Here is a 6846-nt window from a genome sequence, read left to right as displayed (position 1 = left end):
CTACACACTAATTAACCAAGCCTTTAATGAACTGACATTGTAACTTAAAATTTATTAAAATCTCTTTCTATGAATTTGTGCATTACACTTTAAGAGTAATAACATATAACTCAGCTACTCCATATTCACCTAGATCAAGCAGAATCAGACACTAAATTCTCTTTATTTTAGAGGCTAAGCCATCCTTAAGGAAACAACAATTAAGCATAAAAGAAATGGGTATAAAAATATATCAATAGAGAAGAGAATTTCCGTAAAGAATCCCTAATCATATGCTCATAATTACGCCGTCATTATGCCCATTATTGTCCAATAACACTAGTCCTCAACAAATTGATTTTTTCTTCCTTCATCCATTTAGTATATACGGCAACAGTTATTGAAAGTATAGGTATAATACATATTAAAGGTTGAAGCTTAAAGGGGCTATATTACCTGGTGGTAGATCTCGTGCCAATGGCGCAACAGGTAAAGCATCTCGACCTAGTTTTTCTTTTCTTTTCAAAAATAATTATGTATTAAAACTGATAAACCCTACTAACTTATTTCTAATACATGGGGCTAATGACATAGGGTTTTAAATAAATGATCACTTTAGCCCATTAACTGTCAATTATCTACAATTACCCATCAATTAATTAACTCAAGTTAAATGAATAATCCAAATTTCCAAAAATGACCTTTCGGGTCATTACAGCGTTATAATTGTTTCTAGTGTATCCTCTATGTATAATCAATATATAATTAGTATAGAACAGTATGTACGTAAATACACAAATTATGCATGAATTATATAGGATCGTTAAGTATAATTACATTTATAATATAAATAGATGATATTTTAAATTTTTGTTACAAAATGTATGATATCAAATGTTTTACACAAGTCGACTAGTAAAGGCTGAAAATGTTATATATATATTTATATATATATATATACATGGAAAAATTCTAAGAATATACTAACCTTAATTAACAATATATGTACATACTACTTTTTTATTACAAAACTAGTTTTTTAATTACAAACATAACAAAAATAAATATTTTCAAAATTTATTTATATAAATTATTTACCAATATTTTTTTTCCTTCTTTGGGGGTTATGGGCGGATTTAATGGAAACGATAATTATGGCAATTATTTTTTGTCTTTTCAACCACAATTTTAGTCATATAGTTACCTATTTGGTATATATATTAATTTTCTCTCTCTTATTTTTTTTATTCAGTCAAATAATTATAACTTTCTCTCATCTCTTTAATACTTTTTCTATTTATGTAAAAAAGAGTCCTCTCTCTTTCCACTAACTAGGTAAATCGTATCTCACCTTCCATAAAATTACTTTTATCTATGTAAAAATAACCAGTAATTTAACTACACCAATAATTATGGTAATTATTTTTTCTCTTTTCAACCATAATTTTAGTCATATAGTTACCTATTTTGTACATATATTAATTTTCTCTCTTTTACTTTTTTATTCAATCAAATAATTATTACCTTCTCTCATCTCTTTAATTTTTTTTCTATTTATGTAAAAAAGAGTCATCTCTCTTCCCAATAACTATGCAAATCCGTATCTCACATCCCCTAAAATTATTTTTACCTATGTAAAAATAACAGTAATTTAACTACACCAACACATATACCACAAACACATACACATATAAATTTGTTAAAATATTGGTATATAATATGATATATAATGATGTTTAATATTGATGTTTATGATGTATTTTATCAATAAACATACTTACACCATTCACATTTCATATTTTAATGCCTTGACATGATATTCCACTAAATCATAAGTGAGTAATAGTTATGCATTTGCAAATAATTACTTTATGAAAACGTTAATGAATTTTAACTAATTTGCGACCTGTTGAATCATTATAACCATCAGTTATTCACACATTTTGTTGGCAAATCACATGTAGTGTAGTCTGAACACCAAATTTATACCTCAAGCTATATCAAATTAATTAGTTGAAAGTCGTATAAAATTTTATTTATTCAAATGGTATTATTATACCACAACGAAGACCTATATTGACACTATTAACTTCTAGTTTCAACAATTTAATGAATTACATCAATTCTTACACAACTTATAAACCAAATTTGTCTTATCATCAAAGTTAATCACAAATATAGTAATTCATAATAACCAATATCTTAATACTACTAAAAAAAAATCAGAAAATCTCATTCTTAAAAAATGAAAAATTAAACTCTGCAATGTTATTATTGTGGTGGAAATTTGGTACAATCCTTTTTGTTAGATGATCATCTGTAGACATCGATCACTCAAAACATATTTAATTTCCAACTCAAATATTGTTGTATCCACACCTAAATGGGAAGCAATAGTCTGAATTAAGACATCGTTATTGATATTTGTGTCATACACCACTCCGTCAATCTTGAAATCTATGTACAGTCCTGTAATACCATTCAAAATATAGTTAAAAACATACTAACTTTCAATGTTACTTAAATTTAAACAAACAAACTTGAAATTTCTTCATAAATCAGAAACTTCTAATATTTTACCAATAGAAATAGTATGCAAAATGGTGCACATGATGGTTTAAAGTTGGTGTCGAGTTCAATATTAAGATAATGCAAAACTTACACCAATCATTAAATAAACTACATATATAAATCGGAATATAATTGATTGAAAACTTGGTTTTGATTGTTTCAACTTGACAATACATAACATCATAATTTTATAAAATATTTACCAATTTCTTAGTATCATCAAAAAAATTAAATTAGTGTATATTATGGTTTAAAATTGATGTTTAGTCCAATCTATCATAATGAATAAATTACACCAAATTATCATGCATACCACCATAATTTACTCAAGTATATACCAATTTAAGTAATCAAAAAATTAATATACAACGATTTGTTATTTTTTGTCTAACCAAAAGCAACATAGTAATCATTTAATTTTTATGTTTTTGGAAAATATGTTATTCTTGCCACCAGATTTCAACTACACTGATTTATCTAAAATTTCTACAATTGAAACAACACGATAATTTATAAAAAATTGATATAAAACCGATTAAAAACTCAAAATTAACATCAACAATCGATTTAATAACAAAAAAATGATTCAAAATACCTGTTGTATCTCATCTTTCGCCGTGATGAATTAAAACTGATATGTCGTTACTTTCCGTCATTGAAATATATCAGAAAAGAAACATATTTTGTTTTTAATTAGTTTAATGGTATCATGGTTATGAGAGAGAACCATTATATTAATGGTTGAGAGAATTGTGGAAGCTGAATAACTTATTGGGAGAAATTTAAGGAATAAAAATCTTCTTTATTAATTACTAATACCAATAGTTACATTAAGGATTTCCATTTTATTTTTTTTGTGTGTTTTATAAAAATTCTATTGTTATATTTGTGTAAAGTCAAATTATTGTTATATAGGAGTAATTTAGATACTTAAATTGTATATTTAGGTTTTTTACCCAAAAACATTTGAGATCATACAACTACTCTAAATTAAATAAAGAATTTATATGTAATGATCAAGGATGACGAAATGAAGAGGTAGGTATTTAGTAGGGGTGTATATGACCAGGTTGGTTCGGGTTTTTCAAATATCAAACCAAACCATTTGTGTAAACAATTTAAATTTATAAATCAAACCAAACTAATAAAATTCGGATTTTTTTGGGTTTTTCAACCTCGGATTGGTTCGGGTTTTTCAAATACCAAACCAAACCATTGTGTCGAATTTTTAAATTTATAAATCAAACCAAACTAATAAACCTCGGATTTTTTCAGATTTTTGAAATTTTTTCGGTAAAGTTTGCATACAAACATATAGTTAACTTGTGCTCCAAATATTTCTTTAGTCCAACCAAATTACAATTATCTATGGTGTTTCTGAAGAAAATGACACAAAATATGAGATGAGTGATTACACTAAAATATTCAATAAAAATAATAATGAAATCATCCTATAAAATAAATATTGCAAAATCATAATGAAAATGATCATAATTTAAAAGTACTAAATCATGACAAAAATAAGTATTAGTTACATTACTAAATATTTAAGGAAAATTAAAATTAGATTATGTATTTTCATTGTCTAAACCAAAGTAAAACTAAAGAACAAATATTCAATATTATAGTCATTCTTAATGTTGAATTGATTTTTCTTTTTTGCATTAGTATTAATTTGATTTTGATTTTAAGTTTTATTATAATTATCAACATTTATGAACTATAATATTTATTGGACCAATCCGAATTCTAAGTTTTAAACTTGAAATAATATATTAAAAGATAAAAACTATGAAATAGTATAAGAAATATTTTAAAATTATATCAATGTAAATATTTTTATGTATAAAATAAAATTTAAAAATTACATATATAATGTCGGGTTGGTTTGGTTTCAGGTTGGTTTTTTTTAGTTAAAATCAAACAAACCCAAATATAATCGGGTTTTTTTTTCAATACCAAACCAAGTCAAACCAAACCACTAGTCGGACTTTTTGTTTGGTTTGACTCAATTTGCGGTTTGATTCGGTTTTTGGTTCGATTTTGTACACCCCTAGTATTTAGAACAATAAAAGGAAATTCAAATTTAAAATTAAAAAAATTGTGTTACTAAAATATCTTAAATAGTTTATAGTAGATGATGCGCATGATCAAAGTTTTTCTTTTTTTAACAAACAAGGCACCAAAGCGAAGGAATACGATAAATAAATAAATAAATAAATATTATTTGGCCCACAATTAAAAAAACTTTTAGAATCTTATCCACAATTAAATAAAATCAAGTAGAGGATTAAATATCTTGTATAACTATTATCAAAAAAACAATTATATAACTAAAGTGTGTTGATTTCAAATTGATCGATTCAGAATATTAGGCATGGTGTTGAGATACTTTCATCTCATAAAAAGATATTGAAGTTAAAATTCCACAAAAAATATTTAAAAAAAGGTATGAAAAATCTTATTAATTTAATTTACTATATTTGAGGTCACCATTCATCCTACTTAGAGAGGATTGAAGGGTGGTGCTCATAGATTGTAAGTGTTTTTTTTGTTACATAAATATTCACATTGTTTATCAGAAAATAAAATAAAAATGATAGTATATATCCTTATTTAGGAATTGCTTTCTAAATTCTGGATCCTGGCATGCGGAGGTAAAAGCTTACGCATACCGATTATCGAATATTTATATCAAATCAATACAATTTACTTATTTAGTATAACACTAAGGGCCTGTTTGGATGAGCTTATAAAAGGTGCTTTTTTGTTTCTATTTATTTGTTAAATATTTTCTAATTTGATGTCTCTTTTTACTTGTCATTTTTGAAAAATCAAGAAAGAACAATTTATTTTTTTCTATTATACCCTCAATTTATTAACATTGAGTTAATGATTTTGAAAACTGTAGTGAGTAAATATATTTGGGATCCTATTGGTTAATAGAGATAAATGATAAATTCACTATACCAATCAATATTTTCTTAATAGGTGTGCAAAGTAAAAATTTGATAAGTAAAACGGGACGAAGTGAGTAACTTATTAAGTCAAAAGTTAAAAGTCATAAGTAGGTGGTACCCTACTTTTGACTTTTGACTTATTTTAAAACTTTTATGGCCTAATTATAGGTGTTTAAAAGCATTTTATAGCCTTTTCAAACACCTCCAAAATGAAAAAAACTACTTAAAAATTAAAAGCATCTAAAAATAAGTTAATTCGAACGGGAACTAAGTCACTGCATTAAATAAGAAATTGAGTCCAATAAAATGGCCTGAAAATAAAGAAGAACTAAGGTGGTTTAAATTCATGGGCTGGCCCAGTCAGTTTAGGGTGGCTTCAATTCATGGGCTTTCGCCCTAAACTGACTGGGCCAGCCCATGAATTTAAACCACTTTAGTTCTTCTTTATTTCCATGGGCTTTTAGCCCTAAAAGGCTCCATGCATAATAACATATTTCAATTTTCGTTTTCGAGAGTCAAACGATTTAAGTTTGACCAACGATTTACGCATGGAATCATAATTTTTTTGAAATAAAATTTATATATTTATAAACTACGTAAAAAGTACAATAAGTCACAATAATTGACAATTCAAAATATTTAAAAGATGTATGAAGAATTTACGGTAAAAAATAAAGGAAAAATCACGTCACACATCTATTTAAGGATTAATATTACAACTTTTAGATCTACTTTTTTTATATTACTACTTATAACATCTTAATTACAAGTATATTAACAGATTAGTTTTAATTATAAATTAATTAATTATATATTATTAACTAATATATATTATATAATGTTATATAATTAATAGGTGAGAGAAATAATATCAATGAGAGAGAATCAATTTGTAATTATCTATTACACCTTTTAAGGGATTTTTTTAACTTATCACATGTCAACCCACACCCCACCCTCACGTTACACTCAAAATATATTTTTCATAAATATAGTAATTTATAATTGACAAGATAAATCTTTCCCTTGATATTTTCCTAATTAGTTGATTTTTATTTTGATTATTTATTATTTCCAAGATAAATATTGATTACTATTCAAATACTTTTTATTTATTAATGACTATTGGGGCCTTTAATTAAAAAATAAAATAAAATTGATCACCGTATATTGTAACATGTAATTTTCTCTCTCTTTAATCTATCTTTTTTACTTTTCTTGATGTTTTTTTTATTTTAAATTTTGTTAATGTTTTTTTTTAATCTAATCTTTTTAGAATTAAGAATTCTATATTTTGAAATTTTGATTTCGTTTTTATTTTAATTAATCTGAAACT

This window comes from Solanum tuberosum, unplaced genomic scaffold (assembly GCF_000226075.1).
Source record: "Solanum tuberosum cultivar DM 1-3 516 R44 unplaced genomic scaffold, SolTub_3.0 scf00314, whole genome shotgun sequence".
Taxonomy (NCBI): domain Eukaryota; kingdom Viridiplantae; phylum Streptophyta; class Magnoliopsida; order Solanales; family Solanaceae; genus Solanum; species Solanum tuberosum.
Note: the sequence above shows the minus strand (reverse complement) of the source record.